The sequence below is a fragment of the Rhineura floridana genome, chromosome 2, assembly GCF_030035675.1.
Source record: "Rhineura floridana isolate rRhiFlo1 chromosome 2, rRhiFlo1.hap2, whole genome shotgun sequence".
Taxonomy (NCBI): Eukaryota; Metazoa; Chordata; class Lepidosauria; order Squamata; family Rhineuridae; genus Rhineura; species Rhineura floridana.
In genome coordinates, this window is record NC_084481.1 from 54,862,451 (window position 1) to 54,889,891 (window position 27,441).

General features: G+C 40.7%; 1 long non-coding RNA gene across 1 annotated transcript; it reads left to right on the forward strand.

The window, feature by feature from the left end:
- Window positions 1-61: 61 nt before the first annotated feature.
- Window positions 62-3,488, forward strand: LOC133376494 (uncharacterized). Its single transcript, XR_009760502.1, has 2 exons — window positions 62-207; window positions 3,388-3,488. It is a non-coding gene; the product is annotated as an uncharacterized LOC133376494 (long non-coding RNA).
- Window positions 3,489-27,441: the final 23,953 nt, after the last annotated feature.

The following is a 27,441-nucleotide window of genomic DNA, read 5'->3' on the forward strand; positions in this document are numbered from 1 at the left end:
TATTTACAAATATAATTCTATTATTCTTTATTAGATTTATATCCCGCCCTTCCTCCCAGTAGGAGTCCATATTGAACGTAGGTGGAAGCTACAGAAACCCCCCAACAGACAGCCAGATCCACTGCCCCGCATCAAATCTCCAGAGAGAGTCAGCCAGAACTCCCAAAACTTTCTGTCTCTGTGTCTAAGAGTGCCGCAAGACAACAGGTTGTATTCAATATAGTGCTAAGTTGCTAGTTCCACAAGTGCAAGGATTTCTCCTTGCGCAATGGAACTTCCCCCCCCCCTCTCCCTGTGTGCCCCCTAAATCTGTTCTGGGTTTTGCCCCAACCCTTCAGAGCAGATTTGGGGACAGCGCAGGGCAGCCACAAGGAAAAGAGGGGGAGGGAGTCCTGTTGCGTTAGTGCTAATCCTTGAGTTAGCGCGATTATTCAGTTAAATACTCCTCAACCTGTTTATTGATTTAGTTGCTTGGAGGTTATATGACGTCCTGTCAATTGAATTATTCCACACTTTTTTGTGCATTTGCCCCTTACTTTTCTTACTGCAAAAAGTCAGATTTCTTTATATTAGAAATATGTTTGTTGTGCAACAGCAACAGCACACTTTAATCCACTTTAATTGCACAAACCTAAGTTTGCCCGTATGTGACTGAATCCCTTCCATAAAACAGTGATAGTCTGCAGGGACCTCAGTTTGTCTTACTCCTATTAAAAATGCAGTATGTCCCCTTTGTTTTTAATATATTATGTTTGATTGCATTTTTGTATGTTATTGTTTCATAACTTTGTGTTAACGTCCCAGGAGACTTCATTGGTACGCAGTATAAAAATGTTATTAATAAATAAATAACTTTTCTTCAAACACACATACACCTAGATTACATCATCCTTAACTGGGTGGAGGGAAGGTCTGTTTTCCCCCCATTCAGAAGACTTAAAGAAGATCTCCTAACACGTTTTCCCCCATGGAATCACTGGAAGGTTCCAGCTATTTGCACTCCTTTATCAAATGTTAGGTATTGCCTCAAGGCAGGGTTGCTAGAGGAATTTTATTTATGTGAATTCCAGTGCATACTCATGATGGGTGAGAAATTTGATTCAGCTGTCATTTCAAGCCGAATTTATCAAACTTCCACTTGCCAAAACATTATGAGAACGGAAACACAGCCATCCTTCAAATTCACATTTATTCAAATGTTGCAATGCAGTTCGCCAACTGAACAGTGTTTAGAAAAATGTATGTATTAGGGGAAAGTGTGCATAAAAATGAAACTATGAGTGAAATAACATAAAATGCATTAAATGATGAGAAATGGTGTGCAAAATTGTGCACATTAGTCAAAACTGCCTACAAATATGTTTATTAGGAGAAATTTGCACCAAAATGCTGGAGAATTTTCATGAGGATTTTTTTAAAATTGTTGCAGAAATGTGGAGAATTGAATTTAAGATTGGAAAAATGAGAAGTGGAGAGAACCAAAACAATAGATCTTTCCATCCCTAGTGCATATTGACATGATATGCAACTTTTGGACTAGCGTGTGGAACATAATTATTATTTGCATTTTGCACTTCTCCGAATTTTGCGATACAGTTCTTGGTTCAAAAAATGTACCAAAAGAATGAAAACCAAACAAAAATTTTTTTAGTAGATCTTCCAAAGACAGCGTTTCTGATCCCTGATGGCCTTTTAAGACTAGAGTAAACCTACCAGCAAAACACCATGAAAATGGAAGAAAAGAAATTACAGCTGTGCAAATAAAACAGCAAAGAATAAAAAAGGGGGAAACTCCAAGATGCTGGAAAATGTGGTGTTTATTTTTAAAAAAAGCCCAACGTGTTTCGGCCACCATATTTTCTGGCCTTCGTCAGGCACTGTAAATAAAATTGCAAAGACACACCACATTATTACACATAATAAGCAAAGTACATTACAGCATAAAATCATATTCTACATTAACTAATCTTTACAAAAAAAATATTTGCGCTTACATGGGCTGGTCTGCAATATTCTTTTCTAGCAAGATAGCTCGAAATGATAGATGATCAGATAGAAGAATTCACATGAGCACACTCATGTATATACATCCCTAACTCTCTTAATTCTGGTGCAACTAATTAAACATAGGGGAATTATGTGCAACTGAAGAAAAAGAATGTGGGAGGGACCATCGATATTTGTTAAAAGTTATAGGAGAGGAAGAAATTCCAACCCCTCATGAAGACCACCAGGGGTCAGCATTTTTAGTTCCAAAATTCATGCTATTTCTCTCCTTAATAAAACATTACTTTTTTCCACACTTATTTTTTCTAAAACCCAAAAGTTAAAATCAGCAAAGGAGTGATGACATCTTGTAAAATGCTCCACCAAGGGCCCCTCAGATCTCGTTTTTAATATTGCTGAGGTGTTCCCCTATACGTCTTTTGACATTCCTTGATGATTGGCCTATACAGTAGGGCCCCGCTTTACAGCGTTCCGCTTTAAGGCGTTCCGCTGATACGGTGGCTTTTGTTTTCCATTTTAAAGGGTTTTTTCCCCTTTTGCGCTGTTTTGCGCCGTTTTCGCATCATTTTCGCATGACGCGGCCCATTAAAGTCAATGGGGTTCTGCTTTGCGGCGTTTTCCGCTTTACGGCGGGGGTCCAGAACGGAACCCGCCATATAAGTGGGGCCCTACTGTATAAACTTTTGGCAACTGCACTGAATCACATAAATAACATTGGTAGTGTTACATGTAGAAAATTTATTCAAAGTGTATTTTTTGTGATTGACAGGGTTAACAAACTCTGTCATCTTACCTGTGAATCTGCAATAGGCACAATGGCCACAGGGATGAGGATCCATAGGTACATTTGTGCCCGGTATGGTGTTAAAAACTGGGTGATTGTTGTCCCTAAATTCACTTCTAATCAAAATATCCCTCATTTTCCTGGTTCTTTTGAAGGAAATCATAGGTTTCTTATGACATCCAGGAATATGACGTATAATATGCCAATGGCTTTTAATGCTACTTTGTAGTCTATTAGTGACATGATTAAAAGTCAAATTGCAATTCAAACAATTAGAAGCTGTTTTAATAGTTTGTTGCAAAACGTCATTGTGTTCTGTTAGGGATGCTTTCCTTAAATTATCCTCAACGATATTATTCAGATAACCCCTCTTGAATAATTTTCCCCCAGAATGTTGGATTGCTGTATAAAATCCCTTTCAGAGGATCAATTGTGTTTAATCCTTAAAAATTGACTATATGGTAAGTTCTGTCTTAGTGGTCTAGGGTGGGAGTTATCAAACCTTAGATAAGTGTTTCTATCTGTGGGTTTTCTATATATGGAAGTGCACAAATGACCACCTTGTTTCTTAATTAGTAAAAATTAATTTCTTCTAGACTATGATGGAAATCAAATTGGATATTAACACTCCTGCCGTTCATCCATTCAAAGAAACTGCACAGATGTTCAGCCGATCCCCTCCAAATTAGAAACACATCATCTATAAACCTCCACCAACAGACAACCTGTTCCACAAAAGGACTGGAAGCTGCAGTTATTTTATGTTACCAACTTCCATCACTATCTTTACCTACCAATCTCCTTCTCAGACTTCTAACACCCAGCTTGTTTGAATACTTTCTTTTTTTAAATAGATGCTTCTGCTCCTTATTGCTTTTTATGATTTAATTTGTTTTGTTTTTATTTTTAATCTCCATGCCTCATGTGAGTAAGCAATGTATAAATGGGGGACTTTTACTCCTTTTTTTAAAACGGGACACACTGTGACACATTTAATTAAAGTTTTGCATTTGTGAGAAAGTATCAGGGTAGAGTTGTAACTAGGGTTGCCAGGTCAGAAGCATCCCAAACCCTGAGATTTTGGGGGCGGGCCCAAGTGATGTCACAGGGCAGGTCCAAGTGATGTCACAGGGTGGGTCCAAGTGACATCATGGGGTGGGCCCAAATGATGTCATTAAGCAATATACACATCAACCACAGTTGCTTGGCGTATACAATTCATACAAAAACATTTATCTGATTGAAAATTAAGATAGAAACCTTAGCTAAAAGATGGAGCCTAGGTAGGGAACATTTAATCTAGCCAACTTGCTTCTGGCAAAAAGGGTTTAAGTGCCCTCAGGCTAGGCCAGTCACCATAAGGCCATTGCAGGAAGAAAGGAGCCTAGTGTTGTGGAGATTTGATGGGAGCACTCAGGAGTAAAGATGGATGCCCTGAAGACTGCAATTCTAAACACACTTACTAAGGAACTAAGCCCCATAGAACTCAATAGGACGTACTTCTGAGTAGATATGGTTTGGATTGTATTGTTGATAAAGCTTGACTAGGGATCCTCTGCAAAGAAATCCATATCCAAGTAGGATTGGCAACCCCCTGCCTGGAATGCCCTGCCCCTACCTTTTAACATCCAAATTTCTTTACACATTTGACCCTTCACTTCAGAAAGAGGTCTGAGAAATGAGTAAGAAGATTCTCTACCCTTTTCTGTCTCCCCTGTGGGCTGCTACAAACTCATTTCATCATCCAACCCAATTCCAGTTTTAATATAATTGACAGAGAGAATGCACACATGATTTGGTCTACCTTCATAGGCAGCAGCTTGGGAACAACAATTGCAGCCATGCTGCCCAGTATGTGAATTCTCTTTTACTACTATTGGGCAAGAAACAAACAACAAGGTGCATCATCAGTGGGTTTAAGAAGGTTGAGCAGAGCGCATGGAACCACTGTTGTTGCTTCTATGGATGACAGGGAGTGAGGATAAAGTTAAATTAAATGCAAATAGAAAAAGAAAAAGAAAACAGTGATACTTTCCTAAATGCAATTCCATACCAACCACAACAAAATTCCCATGAGTAAGGCAGAAAACTCAGCATCCCACAACCAGTCAGAATTCCTAATCTTCGAACCACTTAATGATTTTTCTGTGTGTTGTAGCAATTGTGCTGTGCTAGATGCGGTATGATTTTAATTGTATTATATTGCTTCTTTTATTTTTTTACATAGAAATTTCTTACATAGAAATAAAGTCTATAGAATTGAAACTGTAATACAATAAAATACAGTATAAGAAATAAAAGAAGCAATAAAAATACAATTAAAAATCAATATGAGTATTTAATGCCGGCATTCCACAGGCCACCTGGGGGCCCACTAACCACAATTTGGGAAGCCCTGTCCTAGAAGATCAAGCACTTTTACTCTGGATAAATATTCTTAATCTCACATAGGTGAGACAGAGTGAGAGGCTGCACATGCAGAGCAGCTTGTGGGCGGTGGGGGGGGCTTGGGGGGGATGCCACCTGCTGGTGCCCAGCCCTGGCCACATCCTGTCAGCCACCCCCTGGCTGCACAGCCCACTGCCACCCTCCAGCCCTGCCGCCGCAGCCCAGGGGGAGCCCTGCATGGCACAGCTGCCCGCCTGCCCATGCACTGCCTAGGTGATCCTCCGCCTGCCACTGCAGCTGCATGCTGCTTCTTGGGCGAGGGAGTCCCTGGCTACAGTTTGTGTCAGGTGCTGAGCAGGGGCAGGGGGTGTGATGAGGTGGGACCAGGGAAGGAGGGATGCCACAGCGGCTGATTGCTGAGTGAGTGAGCGGGCGGGTGAGTAAGTGCACAAATGAGTGAGTGGATGGGCAGGAAGGAGGGGAGGCAGTGACCTGCCCAGACCCCTTCCCAGCAAGCAGAGAGCGAGGATGGCTCCTCTGGGAAGGGACAGCCGGAGCCTTTGGGTTATGCATGAAGCACACATGCATGGCTGGGTGGGAGTCTGGAAAGCCGGAGATCCAGGTATTTGGGAGTGATTTGACCAGAGACCAGAGAGGGGCCCCAGATGCTGGAGTCTCCGGCTGAAAGCCAGAGATCTGGTATTCCTAATTGTAACCATGTCCTCCTTCCTAGAGGAATATTTTGTTCATAGCCATTCCTTTATTCATGATGTCTTTCTCCAACAATTTTTTCAACTCAGTGATTCAGCAGCATCATAGACTGCAACTGGAAATTAAGTTTCCAAGGTTTGCTAGTGCTGCAGAGTATTTGTATAGGTATAGAGTGACCAGAACTGAAGGAAGTTTTCAGAAACAAGTCATATCTTTGTGTAAGACCTCAGAAAGTGCTGATTCCCAGAGTTCAGGCTCATTATGGCTACAAGCATCAGGTAGTATGGAAAAGACTTTCTCCTGGGGGTGGGGAATATAAAAGCCAATTTACCAAATAGTAAGCACCTGGTAGGATGGTTGTCTGCATTGTTTGCTCTTAAAGAAAAACTTGGCTTACCACAGTTCTCCACCCTATTAGGGTAGTGGTAAGACTATCCTCACCCCTTGGCATGACAATAGTGATGGGCAGTTTACCAAGTGGTTTGTATGGATGTGTATATATGTGGTACATTTATATCCCACCTTCCCACCCCATGAAACTAAAGAAACTGAAGAAACAGTGTTCTGTTCTGATCTTACAGAGGAGCCCATAGGATAAGATGGCATCATGAAGTAAACAAATTTCTCCAATAAAGACCAGAGGTGGACTGAGGCCTTTTGAGCCTCTGCCTCCAGTCTACCTCTCCTAGGCTCCCTCCCCTTTTGAGAACTACAGTCCTTAATTGGCCAACCCTCTGGCCTTCAGAAGGTGTCTATGGGGTCCCAGTTCTGGCATGACTTGTGCAGTGGAATCTGGTTCAGGGGGCTTCTGCCTGCCAGTCTTTTTTTAAAATACTTTTTATTGAAACTTTAAACTTTTTACGAACAAAACAAATCCAGAATATTCCTTAGATGTTTCGTTATATACAAATTTTAAAACAAAAACCATTATGGTGAATCAATCTAAATTAAAAAACAATAAATGACTATAAGTAACTCAGGTCCATATTCTAACATCGTATGGCTAACCTGATAAAACCTTACATTAAACAAACAACGGAACACTGCCTGCCAGTCTTGTATTCAGTGGCTCCCTGGTCACTAACATCACTCAGAGTGAGGAAACTGGTCTGACTCCTTAGCTGGTGACTCTGCAGCCTCTGACTCTGATGTCTTGGTCAATGCTGGACTCTGGCATCATGACATATGGGGTCCCCAGGTAGTCTCCCAACCAGGGATGGATGGGCCCAGGAAGATCATAAGAAGAGCCTTTCTGGATCAGACCAAAGGCCCATCTAGTCAGCATTCCTAAAGTGGCCAACTAGATATCTATGGGAAGCTCACAAGCAGCACTCTTCTGCTTATATTGCCCGGCAACTAGTATTCAGACGTGTACTGTGTCTAATGTTGAAGGTAATATAACCATCAAGGCTAGTAGCCACTCATAGCCTTATCCTCCAGGAATGTATTTTAAAGTTGCCAAAGCTGGTGGGCATGACTACAACTTGTGGTAATCAATTCCATAGTTTAACTTTCTACTGTGTGAAGAAGTACTTCCTTTTGTCAGCTTAATTGGATGGTTCCAGGTTTTAATATTATGAGATTACTTTCAGTAAGGCAACTTCAGCTGCATCATGTGCCCTCAGACAATGCTCTGGTTAAACGAGCACCATCGTAGCTTACAATCTTGCAACGTTTGTTTGGATTCTTCACCCTTTCTCAAAGGGAAAAATCTTCACACTCTGGTGTTTTTAGCAATAAAAAAAATCTCAAGTCTTGTACTCAGCACTTTCCAGGTACAGCTTGTTAAATTACCCTTTGGCAACTGGTTATATATATTCATCCTCAGTAGCCTGCTCATGATTTCCATTGTAAAAGCTTTCTAGTAAATAATAGAATAGTTTGTGTGTTTGTTTGTGTGTGTATTAAATGTATTGTTCAACCAGGCAAGCTAGACAGCTGAAATCATTCTAATTCATATCAGAGTAAGGAGTATTCCAAGCTGAGGTTCATAGATTTTAAGCAACTAAAGTTAACTTTGTGTTAAATGACTGTTGCCTCTGAGACTTAAATCTAACTCCTATTTGTTGTTCCTGCAATATAAATGTTACAGCACTGTTTGCCTCTTATTTTCACTTACAAACCTGTCTTGCCATGCTCAGTCCTTATGCAAAATGACTGATTACCTCAGGATGTGCCAAAATGCTGAGCCCGTAGTTTTCAGCAACTTTCTTTATCTCTTCAGTCCACTCAACCTCAAACTTTTGGTTCCTTTGCCTTTCAAAATCACACTGACATTATGGATAGTGTGGTTATATCAGACTCTACCATGCAATCAACAAACCTGATTCCATACAGTTTGTGGTTGAACCGCACACAAAACAAAAAAGTTTGTTATGACCTTCTCGAACTGGTAATTCAGGTATTAAAAATGGCACAGAATACAAATATAATATATATTTGCATCCCATCTTCTAATGCATGTGCATCACCCAGAGCAGCCGACAACAGATGAAACCACAACTGTATAATAAAATTACAATATACAAAATAAGCAATATAAGATAAGATAGTGACAGGCCCAGGAGATAAAAATGAGAATAATCAGATAAAGCAGTATCTACAAGGTAAGCCAAAAGCCTGTCAGAAGAAAAAACTCTTCCTCAATCCAGAGGAAGATGGCAATCAATTTATTACAAAATGGAGTTCTTTATCTTTATTGGAACAATAAAGTTCAGGATAGAGTTTATGGTTAGTCCATTTTAGATGCAACATAGTCAGAAGTTGTTTAATTAAGTGCTCTGGAATTATTTAAAAGTATTTGATATTATTCTGTGAACCCGTTGAATTTTGGCACATTCTGAGCTAGCAGTATTGTATTGTTTATTTTCTTCTTTCTTTCATTCATTTTCTGTTATCTTACTGCAAGGACCCCTTATCTCTTCAATATTTGTTTCCTTATTCCTCCAGTTCTATTTTTTGACTGAGCATTCTGATTATGCTTTCTGTATTTATTGTCATGCTAGAAGAAATTGTTATAGGACCTTTTTGTTGTTATTTGTATGTGAATTCATTATATAAAAACAACATTAAAATAACAAATAAGAGTAAAGAGTTGTAAAGAGAAGGAAACCTATTGTAGAATTCACTTGCCTTCCTTTTTTCCTCACCTTTACCTTGTCAGTCTCTCTAAGGCAGCAATCCATAATGTCCATGAGCACAACCTCCATCAGCTACTCACCAAGAGCCTAGTAGTAGCCAGGCCATGGGTTAGGTTTTATTATCATTGGTTGAGATTTTTTTAATGCTGTAATGTAAATTGTATGTTTTTATGTTGTACATCGCCCCGAGTGGCTGGATAACCAGCCAGATGGGCGACTAATAAATTTAATAAATAAATAAATAAGGATTGTAAGAGAGGACCCCACCGGAACTGCATGGGGCAAAGAGGTGTAGCTACTGAGAAGGACCTTTTTCTTGTCTCCGCCAGTTACGCTTCCAGTAGTCTCTCCACCCAATCTTAGAAACCAAGCAGGCTGGCATGGGAGCAGGCACTGATATTCATGGGGAAAAAAATAAAGTCTAATTGACACACTGCGGGTGACCAGGAGAAAATGGGTTAACCCTCGTGCACTGTGACTCCTCCAATTCTTCCTATGCAGCAATTAGGCTTTCAAAAAGCTTCCATTGATGCCATTAGTAGCCTAATTGCTATGGGGAGGGGGAGGAAAGGTGGCAGCTGAGGGGGAAAGGGATGAGAGAGAGAGAAGGAGGACAAGCGAGAGAGATGGGGGTGAGAGGAAGTGGCTCCAGCCCCACCCACTTTTTGCTCCAGTGGAACCCACTGCTGACATGCAGCTTCCAGAAGGTTTTCCATGAACGAATCCCACTTACAGCTGAAAAAGACTCCCTACCCATAAGGATGGAAGGATTTGTCCATTTTGGTTCTCTTGGTTTCTCATTTTTCCAATCTTCAATTCAGTTCTCCACATTTCTGTTTGCTGTTTAACAAAAACAAAACAAATCCTGACGGAAATCCTTCAGCATTTTAGTGCACATTTTCCCTAATATAATGCATTTTTGTATATTATTTTCACCGCTATATTCATTTTTATGCACACGTTCCTCTAATATATACATGTCTGTAAACATTGCTTGGTTGGAGAACTGCATTGCAAAATTCGCGTATTTCGATTCTCATATTGTTTTGGAAATGTGAATTTGATACATTTGGCTTTAAATGCAAACGGATGGAATTCCCCCCCCCCGTGGTTTAAACACAATCATGCTGTTGGAGACTTGGGTGCTCCATCATACAGAAGAAGAGGGAGGGATGAAGGAACTATTGGAGCAACGAGGGAAGATTCCACTAATGCACATTTGAAAGCTTCCAGTTAAACACCTGGCTATGCATGTTTACTTGGAATGTTTACTAAGTCCTAGGAACATAGAAAGCTGCTTTATACTGAGTCAGGCAATTGGTCAGTTTAGCTCAGTATTTCCTCCACTGGCTGGCAATGACTCTCCAAGGTTTAAGACAGGAGAGTTTCCCAGCCTGGAGTTGAGCCTGGGACCTTCTGCAATGCATACAAAGCAGTTGCTGTGCCACTGAGCTATATCCCCTTCCTTAAATCCCTTTTGGTTCCGTGGAACCTGTGTATAGAATCAAACTGTAAGTAAGTCGAACATTGAGGCTTAGCTCCCTTTCCTTAGGGTCCTCATCTAACTAAAGCCAGTTTTCCTGCTTAGTTCAGATGTATTTTTTATCGCTTTATATTTAGAAGGGGAAAAATGCAAAATGGTATGTGCCTTGTTGGCCAGTCATCATGTAATAATATAAATGCAGAAAACTAGCCTAATAAAGTATTATGTTTGTAGGCCAAATTCAGCTGAGCAGTTTTATAAAAATAATAATCTAGTGGAGGCTTGGGAAGACTGATCTCCAGGTCAAGTTCCTCAAAAAGTTCTGCCTTACAAGAAGAGTATCTGGCACAGAGAATGTTCTAGCCTAAAGATGGGATTTCAAGTGACTAAACTAGGCAGTTTTGAAGATGCTGGGTCAAAGAAAAGAGGCTTAAAAAGAATTGGGGGGGGGCAGTAAATGCTGAGTAAATGATTGCTGAATACCTGCCAATTTTTGACCTGAAAGTCCATGTATGAGCTAATAAACAGGATTGCATATCTATATAAAAACAAAGATGTGACCAAATCACTGTCTTCGCTATCTCTACCCCTCCTTTTTAAAACATAGTTTAGTCAAACAGAATGGTCCCAAGAGGTTCTCTTGCTTTTGCAGAATCAGGCCAAGCAAATATCATAAGAATCTTGTGGTCCTCTGGAGATGTTATCTTGCATGAACTAGTGTCTACTTCATCAGGTGCATGAAGTAGTATCCTATTTGACAACAAGGGCTGTAGCCTGCAGAAACATATGCCACAATAAATTTGTTAGTCTTTAAAACAGTGGTGGGAAACCTCAGGCCCAGGGGCTGAATGCGACCCTCCGGGCTTCTCTTTCTGGCCCCTGAAACTCTCCCCAGGCCATACCCCTCACTAGGCTGAATATTTTTGCCTTGCTGGAATGTGCCCCTGAACTCTGATAATGCCTCTTGTTTCCCTAGATGGAGGATAGAGAGGGGTGTGTGAGAGTGTGTAGAAACGAGTTGACTGTACAAAAGTAACATTTACATTCATTACTCTGCCCACTTTTTCCTCTGCCCCCCCCCACCACTGGCACATGGCCCTTGGAGTGTTGCCCAGAAGAGAATATGTCCCTCAAGTTAAAGAAGTTTTCCCACCCCTGCTTTTAGGTGCCACAAGTCTCTTTCTTGTTTTGGCTACAACAGATTAATATGGTTACCTTTTTGGAATTCATCATGACTGTGAATGCCATTATTAATCTGCACTGGGCTTTACCAGAAAAAAGGAAGTGTTTGGAGCGCAAGATGATTTGAAGGAATAGCTTTTAATAAGCTGAAACATCCACCAGGTTAGAATACAGCTAAAATATCTCTGCGTTATTTCAACAACTAGTTTGTATGAATTATGGGCCAACACTATATGGTGTTTTGAGAATTCTGTCTAATTAACTTTGAGAGTGTCAACAAGCATATAGATAGAGGTGATCCAGTGGACATAGTGTACTTAGACTTTCAAAAAGCGTTTGACAAGGTACCTCACCAAAGACTTCTGAGGAAGCTTAGCAGTCATGGAATAAGAGGAGAGGTCCTCTTGTGGATAAGGAATTGGTTAAGAAGCAGAAAGCAGAGAGTAGGAATAAATGGACAGTTCTCCCAATGGAGAGCTGTAGAAAGTGGAGTCCCTCAAGGATCGGTATTGGGACCTGTACTTTTCAACTTGTTCATTAATGACCTAGAGTTAGGAGTGAGCAGTGAAGTGGCCAAGTTTGCTGACGACACTAAATTGTTCAGGGTTGTTAAAACAAAAAGGGATTGCAAAGAGCTCCAAAAAGACCTCTCCAAACTGAGTGAATGGGCGGAAAAATGGCAAATGCAATTCAATATAAACAAGTGTAAAATTATGCATATTGGAGCAAAAAAACTTAATTTCACATATACGCTCATGGGGTCTGAATTGGCGGTGACCAACCAGGGGAGAGACCTCGGGGTTGTAGTGGACAGCACGATGAAAATGTCGACCCAGTGTGCGGCAGCTGTGAAAAAGGCAAATTCCATGCTAGGGATAATTAGGAAAGGTATTGAAAATAAAACAGCCGATATCATAATGCCATTGTATAAATCTATGGTGCGGCCGCATTTGGAATACTGTGTACAGTTCTGGTCGCCTCATCTCAAAAAGGATATTATAGAGTTGGAAAAGGTTCAGAAGAGGGCCCAGAATGATCAAGGGGATGGAGCGACTCCCTTATGAGGAAAGGTTGCAGCATTTGGGGCTTTTTAGTTTAGAGAAAAGGCGGGTCAGAGGAGACATGATAGAAGTGTATAAAATTATGCATGGCATTGAGAAAGTGGATAGAGAAAGGTTTTTCTCCCTCTCTCATAATACTAGAACTCGTGGACATTCAAAGAAGCTGAATGTTGGAAGATTCAGGACAGACAAAAGGATGTACTTCTTTACTCAGCACATAGTTAAACTATGGAATTTGCTCCCACAAGACGCAGTAATGGCCACCAGCTTGGATGGCTTTCAAAGAAGATTAGACAAATTCATGGAGGACAGGGCTATCAATGGCTACTAGCCGTGATGGCTGTGCTGTGCCACCCTAGTCAGAAGCAGCATGCTTCTGAAAACCAGTTGCCGGAAGCCTCAGGAGGGGAGAGTGTTCTTGCACTCAGGTCCTGCTTGCGGGCTTCCCCCAGGCACCTGGTTGGCCACTGTGAGAACAGGATGCTGGACTAGATGGGCCACTGGCCTGATCCAGCAGGCTCTTCTTATGTTCTCATGTTCTTAATGTGGCTAGGGCTATCACTATGGGTTTGCTTTAAAGCAAAGCCTGATCATGATCTGAGATTTGTAGTATAGCATGGCAGGGGATGTGTCTCTTTATTTATTATTATTTATTTATTACATTTATATACCACCCCATAGCCGAAGCTCTCTGGGCGGTTTACAGCAATTAAAAACATTAAAAACAAATATACAAATTTTAAATCACAAAAACAATTTAGAAACACAATCTTTATAAGGTCTAATTGTTGGAATATGTTGGAGGGTGGTTGCTACAGAGATCTTTCATGGATATTTGGAATGAGAAATCATCAGAGCTTGGGGTAGGTTACACATTCTTACCCACTTGGGTGGGGGGGCTGATGAAGGGGTGTGTGCTTGAAGAAAGGGCCAAACTGGTGTTATAATAGGCAACAGTTCCATCCAGCAAAGGGAACTGCAAGGAGACTGCCATAGATATCTGGAAGATGAACTCTAGTATTAAGGTCAAATGGGAGGAGCCTGAGCAAGCACTATAGATCTTGTATTCATTCTCTCAATAAAGCTTTAGTCATAGCAAGCAGGTTTCTGTCTTCCCTGAGTGAAGAAAGCACTATTAAACAGGGTGTCAGAAATGAATCTACTTTTCTGAGGAAAGGGAGGGCTCAGGCACCACAATTGACAAAGGCAACAAGCACACTGGTGGCAGAAGAAGATACTTTGGCAATGGCAGCCAGCATGATTCCAGTTCCATGGCCCATTGACATGGCAGGTGATATTTTTAATAACTGCATGTTTTCAAAGCATAGTGGGAGAATTATGTCATAACAACAGGACTAGATGACAAAGATAAAAAGATTAGGGTTGCAACACTGCTAGCAGTGATGGGAAAAGGATGTCATTTGCTCCAGCAACACCTTGATATTACAGCAGCAGACAGACAAGATCCCTCCAAATTGCTAAAACCCTTCAAAGGCATTTTGAACCTACTACAAATGTTATATATGAATGCTATCTCTTTAACAAATGTGCACAAGAACCTCATGAAACTACAGATCAGTATGTTGCTAAACTGCGCAAAAAGGCAGATTCATGTACGTATAACACTTTGAAAGAAGAATTGATTAGAGACTGATTGGTTATAGGCATTAAAGGAAAGACTTCAGAAATGGATACAAAAAGGTCACATTGGCATACTAACATGCTGAAGTTGCTGATACTTCTAACAGGTTTTAGATACTGTAATTTGTGAAACGGGAGACTGTAGAGAGCAAGAGTTCAGAGATCATGATGGAAACTGTATGCTGTGCAAACAGTGAGGACCTGGAATGGAACTGTCTAGGGAACAAAGTGGACAATTGCCAAGAAGGTCCAGCATAGTCATATTCTACTTCAAAAAAGGAAACTTCTCAGTAAAAGAGAAGCAGAAAGGGAAGCTCAAGAGAATGATTGGGGGGAATTCAAACTACAATAACAGAAGCTCAGCTAGAATGTATACCACAGATCGGGAAAGATAGAATGTTTTAAATTGTTTTTAAAAGATGTGTTTTTAAATTTGTATATTTGTTTTTAATGTTTTTTGTTATTGTAAACCGCCCAGAGAACTTCGGCTATGGGGCAGTATATAAATACAATAAATAAATAAATAAATAAATAAAATTAAGGACAAAGGGAGCACAGATGAGAATGCTCTGAAAGCCTGTCTTGACTCTGCAGGCATAGACATATGCAAGGCTAGTGAACAAACCCTTGTGCAAATGCAAAAAATGCATCCTTCAGAAGCTGATAGTATGCATTATATCCACAAAAATAAACATTCAAAACAAATACATATGCCATCATGCAAAAATAGTGCTGAGTTCCAGGCCAGTCAGCAAAAAGAACCATTGATGATACACAGCATTCCTAATAGACCATGGAGTAAGGTAGGGATGGACCTTTTCACAGAAAAATGGCAGCAATTATCTCATTCTAGTAGACTACTGTTCAAACTTCTAGGAAATTGATAAACTGTCAGATATTAGATCAGCAACTGTAATAGAAATAATCATAAACCACCAGCAGACTTGGCATACCTGACTGTGTGATTTCAGATGGTGGACCACAGTTCACTTGCAAAGAATTTACCACATTTTCAAAAGACTGGGAATTTCAACACATAATGTCATCTCCCTATAACAGTCAGTCTAATGGCAAAGTTGAATCAGCCGTCAAAATTGCAAAAACTCTATTAAAGAAAATGGCAAGAAATAAAGAAAACATACGGCAAGCTATCATGGAGTGGAGAAATACTCCAACTGCTGCATGAATAGCAGCTCAGTGCAAAGACTTATGTCCAGACACACACAATCTTTTCTACCTACAGCTGTTGCATTATTGAAACCCAAAACTGCAATGAAAGTCACAGATCAGCTGCAACACAAACACAATAAAACTAAAACCTATTATGACAGGGATTCAATAGTGCTACCACCCTTGGAGATTCTGTAAGTGTCCAATTATCTCCTCAAGACAAGACATGTCCTTTGACGAAAGGAGCATGCATGGGACAAATAAATTCCTGCACGTATATTGTTGAAGTTAATGGATGCTCATATCAACGGAATCCTAAATTCTTTCACCTGATGAATCCTCAAGGACTTAAAAGACACCTCAGATGTAGTGGATGATGATATACAGGATTATTTATTATAATTCCATAATTCTATGTGCTCATGAAGATGCACACCATTTTCCAGGCCCCGAACCACGAAATCAAGAGACACATGTAACTGTATCACCAACACCAAACAGTGACCTTGTCACACGTACCCGCAATCACATCACACCACCTAAACGATACACAGATTTTGTATTAGATGACGGATAGGCAGCTTAATTATTAGTCATTCAGAACCAGTGCTACTTTCAAGTTAATTGTTTAGATTGAGAAGTTGTGGTATGTTTGTATAACAAACATGACATTGGGGATGTTATAATAGGTAGCAGTTCCATTCAAGAAAGGGAACTGCAAGGAGACTGCCATAGAGATCTGGAAGCTGATGTCTAGTATAAAGATCAGATGGGAGGATCCTGAGCAAGCACTATAGATCTTGTATTCATTCTCTCAATAAAGCTTTCGTCCTAGCAAGCAGGTTTCTGTCTTCTCTGTGTTAAGAAAGCTCAATTAAAACAATTGGGGACAGAGAGATGCAAAAGCAGACAACATTGAGAGTTAGCTATGAGCTGAATCACCTTGTGGGTGCCGGAATCTTGTGGCGGGGCGGGGTAGTGGATTGGCTGCTTTACAGAAACGTTTACTCTGCTTGCCTCCCTTTTTTGCTCTGCTTGTATATTTTTTAAATAAACCAAAGATTTTTAAAATGCCAGATGTTTCCAGTGATCTCTCCTCCAAACTCTGGTAGCGCTGCCTCTGGAATGTCTTACTACTAAGGATTGTGGGAAACATGCAACAGTATGTATCCCGCTTATACTCAGTAAATCTGAGTTCAGAGGAAACATACATAAAGATTGAGCTGACCAGGGTGAAAAATATTGAACAGAGTTCAGTTTATTACTTTTATTTTTGCACAGAATAACCCAGGCTGTGAGCACACTAGTCACCTACAGCAAAGCGTTTCCATTGCCCACACCTGGAGGGACATGGGTTGATCTGCTGATCAGCTGCAAAATCTGTTTTAAGTTATTTTAAAAAAAAATGCACTCCAGCTGATCCCACAGGGTTTTACAAATGGTTTTAAAAAGGTGTGGGGTTTGACTAGTCTTGTGTGCCCCCGTTTTCAGAAAAGAGAGGTGGAGACACAATGGAAACAGCAGAACAGTGAGTGTGTCTCTGTCCCTAGTCTGAGAGGAAGGCATGTGCTGCACATGAGACTGCCAAGCCAACTCACCTTGGTCCTCGTCTGCACAGCAGATATTCAGAACTCTGGCCTATGTATAGGATGATGCAGTGTTGGTTTGAGATGACTACATTCTTTTGCAAAATCTTTTGCTCTGAGCAGTAGTGCAGTTAGGTAATTTTAGGCTCTCCACCTAATGGTCTTATGCCATGACATGCACACCCCTTTCGATAGTAATATTACTTCATATTGTGATAAGACAGCTCTGCTGCATTTCCTGGCCCTCCTGCTCATTCTGCTGTGTTGGGCCTTGGACGTCTGAGTTGGGCCAAGATCCTGCCCTGATGGGACCACTGTGACTGAGACTAGTTCCTTTACACTTCTGGTTGTGCCGTAAGGTACAAACGAGCAAAATGGGAAGTAAGTGTTCCTATGGGCCTTTAGCTACCACACAGAAACTAATGAGTTTATTCCTTGAGACATGCACATTGATGGTTCATCACTGAATATTGGGTTGCCTCAGGCCAGTTTCATACCATCAGGACTCACTCCTTGATAAACACAGCATGAATAGTTGGATTATATGTATTAAGAAGCTGGCACTTTTAAACACCCTGACACCAGCCCAGATTTACTTCATTTTTGAGGATTCTGCTGTGCCAGAGTGGAAGACTAAAAGAGTCCCTACATAGCACAGGGAGACTTCAGCAGGCTTTTTTTCCCACATGAGGATGACATTGTGCAGACTCGGCACAAAACATGCATGCACAACTAGCACCAGGATCACAATAATCTGCCATGTGGAAGCCCTCTAGTTGTTGTAATTCACAAAGGCTTATTTTACAGCAATCAAAGCACTGAATAGGATCAAAGTGTCTGGAAGAGGCCTGGGTTAGACCATGCACTAACAGCCAAGGCTTACTTTACAATGGATTGGCATTTGGTAGGGCCAAACCGCTACAAGTTTCCTTCCTTCACATCGTCACTGACTTTTTCTTAGGAACTAGTCTATAGATGCTCAATGCTCCCATCCTGGTTTGCTTCTTTTGAAAGAATCCTACAACGTTAACAGGTGAGATTTTAGAGGCAGGGATTTTTCTGGTGCGGGAGTGCGTGTGCTGGTTTTGAATTGAATTAGACTGCACTGTCAGAGTTTTTAAAAAACAGACTTAAAAATTCCTGAAGAATGTACACTTATCGTTATCCATGACTATTTAATTGTATTAAGTCAATCATAATAATTAGTGGGAACAAAGCTATGAATGTTTTATTCACTTAATACAGTGATAGCTATTAAAATCCTTATCATTTTGTCTAATTAGCATCACCCGAATATAAAAATATCAAGGAGCAAATGTATTAACAGAGACCTGATTCCACCTGAGAGTGCCATGTATTAACCATTCCCCCTTAATTGGCAAGTAGCCTGCCCAGAGTGATTCACAGCTTCAAAAAGGAGGGCATTTACAGTAAGTGTCCCACGCACAATACCCCTTGTGTTTTCATTCTTGCCTTCTATATTCCATGCACGTTGGGGAAGAAGACTGTCTTATACCAGATAGATGATGGTAAATTAGTAATACAGTTGACAGATATATAGATCACTCTTCTGGTTGTTTAAAGCTGAGATGGGGAAGCAGTGGCCCACCAGATGCTTCTGGACCACAACCCCCTTAATGCCTGTCTGCTGGCCATGCTGGCTGGGGCTGATGGGAGTTGGACTTCAACAACATCCAGTGAGCCATGGGTTTTTATGTATTTTATTTATTATTTGATTTATATCTCTTCCTCCCAGCAGGTGCCCAGGGCAGCAGGGTTCCCCAGTCTTGCTTTTGTTGGAAGTGGGGCAAGAGCAACTCCTGTTTTGTTCTTTTGTTTAAGCTCCAGAGGGAAGATAGGGCTAGGGTCCTCCAGATGGATAGGCTTTGTTTACCTTTTACCTGTGATGCTCTGACTGACTTCCTTCTGTCGCTAGACTGTGAGGCCTTTAGGGAAGCTTACCTGCCCCTCCTTCTGCCCTTTCCACTCCTTTGTCCTCCGGCTGTCCAGGAGAGAGGAGACATCCCTTTGTCTCTGCCCTCTCTCCAAGCATGGGGCTAACTCCTACACCTGGGCATTATGCCTCCAACTTAGCTAGTTAGTTAGAACTAGGTATACCTTTTCTATCTACTATGTATTTCTATAAATAAAGTAGCTTTTCTTATTTTACTAAGTCTCAAATCTCAGTGATGCTGATGCAGGGTAAAAGCCTGCTTTCTTAGGCAAACGCACGCACACGCTGGCACACTCGCATTTCAACATCTGCTGTTACTCTCTGCTGCTGTGGTGCTGCTTTTAAACGAAATTAATAAACACAACTACACACAGCGCAACAGCTTTCACTGTTCAAACAATAAGCCAATTTCAGTTCACCTTTTGTAGTTGTTTTAACAATTACCTAGTACTGAATGCATGTTAGCCAATGGGAATCTGTTTTAAACCATTCACAAAACCAGAATGTCAATGTGCAACATGATATATTTCCTTGAAGTGAAAGGGACATTGGTGGGGAAATATGCAGGAAAAAAAGACAGAAAATAAAACAATAGGTGGTATTCAAGGCTACTCTTACCCAAAGTAGGCCCATTGACGCTAGTAGACATAACTAACTTAGGTTCTTTAATTTCAGTGGATCTACTCTGAGTAGAACTTAGTTGAATATACCCCAGAATTGTGATTCCGGTATGGTGGTTTTTATGACTAACACATTCTGAAGTAGAAGTCATCATAGGTGACTTTTCATAATTTTCATTTGATGATTTCCCCCCCTGAATGTGGCCTTTTGTGGTTAGATCAATATTTACACTCGGTTTTTTTGTAATGATCAAGACTACAGTTTCCTAGAATGTCATAAATTTCAGATCGCAGCATGTAGGAAGTGGATGCACAGTCAGAAGAAAGCTTCACAACGTGACAATGAGAAGGAAAAGTCACATTGTTCTGGCTTTACAAAGAATATGAGAGTGTTCAGTTCAAGCCACAATCTCACATGTTATGCAGAGAAGCAAACCCAGGTTTGCCACTGAGTGTGCACTCCAGACCTCACTGACATTTGCTCATGATTGTGTATTTGCGACACTTCCATTTTGTATTTTAAACAGAAGAGCTGAGACATCTTAAGTAGAATTCTAAAAAATTGCATGTATGTAGTTGTGCCTAGTGGGAAGCATTAGCCTCTGGCATCCTTGAGCATGCTTCCCACCATCTCCCTTTTCTGGCCAAACACTGTGAACAGCTCATTGCTCTGGTGCACAGTGCAAAACTAAAATAGCAGCTAGACATAAGTGACAGAATGCTACTGCGGCTGCTGCCCACTACCACTGCCCACTGATGGTGTGTGTGTGCTTGTGGGTGGCCCAACAGAGACCACTGCGCCTACAGCCATCCATGATGACACTAAGGGATTCTGAAAAGGAGCGTTGTACGTGCTTGTGACTGCATCAGTTTTTCAAAAATCAATTTAAAATGTCTTTAACATGCGCTGTAAAAGGTAGCCCACACACAATGGATTGATCCAAAGTTGCATGTACAGCACAGAAGTAATTTTGCACAGTGGATCCTTCCTGCTCCTGCCTGCTTCCTGCAGCCCCTGAAAAAACTCTTCAGAGTTGGGAGAGGGAAATGGGGCTCCTGAGTAGCATAGGCTGTGGCGCAGTGGGCTGAAGTGAGAAAGGGAATTGCCAAAAATTGGACGCAGGGATCTTATGTGAGAGGACTTTTACCAAATTTTGGGTTATTCTACCCATCCACTGAAGTTCTACATAACTTGTTCCATACTGCTCTGGAGAGTTCCCAACTCTCTGGAGAGGCTTTTCAGAAGGCTCTAGGGAGGGAAGAGAGAAGATCCATGTGCAAGAAACCTTCCACTCACACAACTTTGGATCCAAACCAATATTTTCTACTACTCCACCACCTACAGAGATATCCTTGATGAAAATATATTTTCCCCAATTTTTTAGGACAGGTTCTTATACCTTATAATTATATAGCAGACTGGCACAGGGAAATTTATTATTTATTTATTTATTAGATTTATATACTGCCCCATAGCCGAAGCTCTCTGGGCGGTTCACAACATAAACATCCAATATACAATTAAAAAATATATTAAACAACTTAAAAATAAAGTAATTATACCAGAAACCGAAACATAATTAAACATATAAGCAGCTACAAAACTCAACACTAAAATATTAAATGTTAAAAAAGTATTTAATTGGTTGAAATATTAAGATGTTAAGATGTTAAGATATTAAATATTAAAATATTAACATATTAAAATTAAAATGCCTGGGAGAAGAGGAAGGTTTTTACCTGGCGCCGAAAAGATAACAATGTTGGCGCCAGGTGTACCTCATCAGGGAGAGAATTCCATAATTTGGGGGCCACCACTGAGAAAGCCCGTTTTCTCATTGTCACCTTCCGGGCTTCTCCCTTAGGCCCCCGAAGGAGGGCCTTTGATGTTGAATGCAGCGTACGGGTAGGTTCATATCGGGAGAGGCGTTCCATCAGGTATTGTGGTCCCAAGCTGTGTAAGGCTTTATAAGTTAAAACCAGCACCTTGAATCGAGCCCGGAAGCAATTCCTGACAGAAATAAAGAGATGGCATAAGCATTAGATACTTACTTTTTGCATGTTAGGGTACAGTTAATGTACCCAAGTCATAAAAGCATCTTTGGAGCCCCTGCTCTCTGGCCTGTCTTCACTGGAAAGTTGGTTGGGAGGATAGGAGGGACATAGCCTTCTCCGTGGTGGCACCTCAGTTATGGAATTCTGACTCTGCGAGATCCAATAGCCTCCTTCCTGCTTTTAGAGAGGCTTTGATTGTTTTATTATTATTTAGACAGGGTTTTAATGTATACTTTTTCTTGCTTTTAACTATTAATAGGTTGTGTCAGTTCTGCCTTTTTGTTTATTGTTTTACAATTACTTTTGTTTATTGTAGTATCTATGTATTTATTACATTTATATCTCACCTTTCTTCCAAGGAGCTCAAGGTGGCATATATGGTTCTCCTCCTCCCCATTTTATCCTCACAACAATCCTGTGAGGTAGGTTAGGCTGACAGACAGTAACTAGCCCAAGGTCACCCAGTGAGCTTCATGGCTGAGTGAGGTTATAACTCCTGGCCTCTCAGGCTCTCGTCTAATGTATGCTATTTTGAATGAGCTGATAGGAAAGCCAGGTAAAAAAATAAGTAGAAATAAACCATAAATTAATTAAGGCACAATCAGTCAAATTCATTAATAGATGAGGCCATGGCATCTGAAAAAAGAAAAATGTAAAATAGTGCCATGTATAATGCATGTATTGTAAAATCCACAAATATCACAGGCAGGAGAGCAGGACCAGAGAACAGGTAGCATTTATGGATGCAAATCCGTGTGTGTGGGGTGTGTGTGTGTGTGTCCCCACTCCATCCCTGGCTCCCAGCCAAGCCACACACATCAGAAAAGTAAGGACTCTTCCTTCAGGGAGGTACCATCAGAGCTTGGAAGATTACTTTTAAAAAGTAATAAATTACAGTTACAGTTACATGGCCCAAAAAAGTAGTAATTACCGTTACAAATACAATTGCTCTGGAAGTAACTGATTACTTTACTTTTCCTCCAAAGTAATCACTACAATTACATTTCAGTTACTTAAAAAAATGCCTGCAAGGTGCTGGCCTTGGCTGCTGCACATCTAAGTAGCCTAAAACAACATTAAAAATAAACACACACATACAGAGGTAGTAGAATAATTATTTTTATTCATAAGATAGCAATGGTGGTCTCTCTGCTGGTAAGGGTGGTGGGGAGGGAGGCTGAGGCCACTACTCAGATCTTTGCACGTCAAACCAAGTGCACCCCCCCACTCAGCCAGCAAGCAAAATCTCTCTCACTTAACCACCTCCCAGACCCTGCTCTGCACCAACTAAGGGACACTCACTCAAGCAAACATTTTCCCATGAGATGCAAAAAAGTTAAAATACTGCAAATGCAGCATGGTACCCAGAGATGGTGGTGGGGGCCACTTTGTGTGCCAAGTGTAAACACACACACACACGTCATCTTTCACCTCCATAGTTCTTTATCTCCATTCTGCTGCTGCCTCCTTCTCCTCCTTTATCCATGTGGTTGACCTCTGGATCCTTTTTCCCTCCACTCCATTCTTCACCATCACTATCCATTTTTTAAAATAATTGTTTTCTCCACTGCACCCCGTCTCACTCTCCGCCTCCTCTCTCGTCACCTCCTATCCATCCACAGAGCATGAGGAAAGAGCAACACTACACAGAAGCCCAGTTTGAGGCACATGATTTTCATCCACAAATCAGAGGAGCAGAAGACTTCCCCTGCTCCTCCCCCCAAGTAATGCCCAAAAGTAATTCTGGAAACATTACAATTACTCCACAAAAGTAGTAAAATTACTCCTAGTTGTATTACAATCAAAATGTAAAGGAATTACCCACTCGTTACTCAAAAAAGTAATGAATTACAAGTAATTCGTTACTTGTAACTAGTTACTTCCAAGCTCTGGGTACCATAGATCAGTGACAGAGCACATGTTTTGGATGCAGAAGACCCCAGGTTCCGTCTCAAGCTAAAAAGGGATCAGGTAGCAAGTGATGGAAAGTCTTGCACTTGAAACCCTGGAAAGCCACCGTCCCGCCAATACTGGCCTAAATGGACGAATGGTCTGACCTGGTACAAAGGCAGGGTCCTATTTTTCAATTGTTTCAGTAGCTTAGCAAGTCGGAACTCTTAGAATACTGTGTAATCAATCATTAGTTCCTCTGGTACTTCAAGGCAAACACATGTAGAAGCGAAGCACTGTTTGGAATTGCTGATGAGTAATTGTTTAAAGAACAACCCCTATCCATATGCATCTCAGTTTAGATTGGACTGTTTAAAGAACCACACGACTCCTTCTACAGTGAATAAGCACAAGACAACCCAGTCACTTTATTTGCAGCTGAAGGTCACTAGCTTGGTAAAAGCAGACAAGAATGGATCCATAGGTAGAGCATGCTGTTCTGCTGGGTGCACACAGGGCCCATGCTCACAGGATTGAGTTATTGTCAGGTTTTAAATTCAGTGTTGTGCTCCCTTAGCACAAGCCTGACATTAATACACCATGTAGGAGATTTCCAGGATTCTCTTCCAGCAATAATTTTGAGGGTTTAGTAGGAGAACCAAAAAGAGTGATCTGGCAGGGAACAATAACTGTGGCTTAAGAGAAATATTAGCCATTAACCTATGGCAATGAAATTACTTAGCTTTAAAATTGACTTATTAATTTTAATCCCAATGAGTATTTGTAAGTAGGAAGGGGAAGAAGAGGGTTATAAGAGAGTTCATTAGTGCTTTATATTGCAAAAAATCAATAAAATTAAATAATACAGGAGAAACAATAAATAATACAAAGATAGTTAAAAAGAAGTGTGCTGGATGTGATCAGCTGTTTGGTGTGGGCTACTTGGGTTTTTCTTCGTTTATTATTTGAATAAATCTCATTCCCTTTGTGTAAGCAGTCAGAGAAGTACATAAAATGGGACAGAAAAAAAGCAAACAAGTACTCCTTAGAGAAACTAAATTAACCAGATGCTTATCTAGACAGGTTGCCCCCTCAGATAGTATCCTGCCATTAAATCAAACCTTTATAGGCATATCTATCTATTTATCTGATTTTAATCTATCCTTCTTAGGCTCCCAAAGCAGGTTAGAAAGAATAAAACAATTAAAAAAATGTTAAAATAGCAAACTAAAACTTTTAAAAATAACATTAAATCTATGAAAAAATGTGTGTACTGGTGAGCTGTTGGTGGAAAGAATAAAGAGATGGTATTGCGTGAGAATATCTGAAAAGGATATTCCATTGCTGGGATGCCAGTACAGCAAAGGCCCTACGCTTAAGATGGAGGGGCTCACAACAGGCCACCTGCCCATCTTCACCACTGTGTCTTTTTTTGTTCCCGCCCTTCCTGCTGGGCCTCTTGTCGTCCGGCCCGGCCATGATGGTGGACCCATACCAAGGCCTTCCCCGCGGGCAGATCCATCTACGCTGAGCAGGCCTCCATGCCTTTCCTCGCCTTTCCTCTCAGAGCCCGTCATTTCCATCTCTCCCACGGGCAGACCCACCCATACCGAGCAGGCTTCTACTTCTTCCCTCTCCTTTCTTTCCGAGCCCATTGTTTCCACATTTGCAACGACCTACGAGAGCCAGAACGTCAACTGCTTCATCCCTGTGATCAAGTTGCTTACCACCGACACCATCTGTGTTGGCAAAAAGCTGGACTGCTCTTGCTCCTTTTCCTGTATTAGGACTGGCAGATGTAATACCAGCAGGACACCTCAGTGGTATCATGTTTTGATGTCAACATAATGATGTAAGAACTAGTAGACATTGTCTAATTGTTAGGAAAGTGTTAGGAAAATGTCATTTGTTATTGTATTTTCATTGAAAGTTGTTATTGTTGCTTTTTAATAATGTTATGTTGTTATTTAAGTTTTGTATATTGTACTGTTTTTATTGATACGTATTTCTATATTTGTGTTTATTTTTTGTAAGCCACCTTGAGGGCCTTTTGGCCAAAGGGCAGCATAGAAATAAACCATAACAATAAAAAATAATAACATTAACCATTCAACAGATCTTGCTTCCCCATAAGGTTTCTAGGGGACTCCCCAAAGCCATGGCTTGGGGTTCAGCACACAGTGTAGTCAAGCCTCTTTATGTCTTTCCAGCTTTACACCAGACTAACCCAAAATCTACCTCCTGTCACAACCAGGTGAAAGGGTGGGCTAAGCTCGTTCCTATGGCAACACATCTTCTCTTGGCTAAGTCTTTAGACATGTAGATCGGGCACTGAACAGGCCCTTTGATGCAACTAAGAGACTGGCTCGGCCAAAATTATTAACTTATCAAAGGAACTTGTTTATCCAGTTCAGCCGGTCTCTCTAATACAAATTGAATCTCTATAGATCACAAAATCACAGGCTAAAGGGGATCCACAGATATCATCCAGACCAGCCCCCCCCAATCCTATAACATGCTAATAACTATCTAAGACTGCCCCGCTTATAAATCTAAGAAACTGTTGTGGGCACCACAATATAACCGTTTCACAGAAGAAAACTATCAGTGCTCATAGACCCCCCCCCAAAAATAGGTAAAATACCTACACATACCTGAAAACAAATAAAGCACAGACAAAAAAGCAGACAACCCCCACAACCCCCCCCACAAAACCATTAATTGCAGATAAAAATTGGGAGGGGCACAAGGCCCTGATGAGTGCCAAGGGTGTCTGAAGGCACAACATTGGGGATTCCAGAGTTCTTTACACATTTTAAAAAATAGAGGGGAGGGGTCCGTTATATTGCATCATCTGACAAACATAATTAATAGTCTCAGCTAAAACTCTTTTTTAAAATGACAACAAAAGGTCAAGAAAAAGTGAGGTGAATGTAGAATTCTTAATTTAAACAGCAAATCCTGATAGTAGGACAACTCTTCAGATCTCTTCGCTTATAGCACTAGCAACAGAGACAGCTAGAAAATCCATTTGCAGGATGGAAGCAACACTTAACCATTAGGTATCAGTGTCAAGGCTTAACCCTAACTAACTTTTAATTCTGCAGTGTTACCAAACATGCTAGCTTGAAGCTTTGCAGCTCAGCATTTTCCTTGAATGCGAAGAAGGCTGCAGAAAATGGTAACAATAGAAAAAGCAGCAGGGTAGGTCTCACTTTTTCTTTGTTTACATAATGTGCATCCTACATGCCATCAGAGTGTCTAACCCTTAATAATAAAAAAATACATTTATAACATCATATGAATTGTATAGTAGAAGAGTAAAATAGAGAAACAGTTATATAGACTATCACAATTTGAAACTGAGGCAAGGAATTCAGAAAGGTTTATTTAAAACTATTGGTATGAACATCTTTTTCCAGTAAACCGAAGATTATTGATTTTAAAAACAAATTCTTATAAATACACTTAGGAAAAAAAGAGATATCAGAGGCCTCAATGTTTGCTACTGTAGAGAACATTTGGTGGGCAATTGCTTTGCATCAGCTGTAATCCTTAGTCATGTTTGTTCTAAGCAATACTGGATATTTATTTTCCTATGTTAATTCTGGACAGCTTCTATTAAATCCCAGTTTTCATTTTAAACCACAATCTACTTTAGGATTGCCAGCATCCCTACTGGCATACTTTACAGTTCCAACCATTAAAAAATAATAACTCCGTAATCAGTATTGGAATCTAGAAAAATCAATGAAGTCTAGATTCCAAC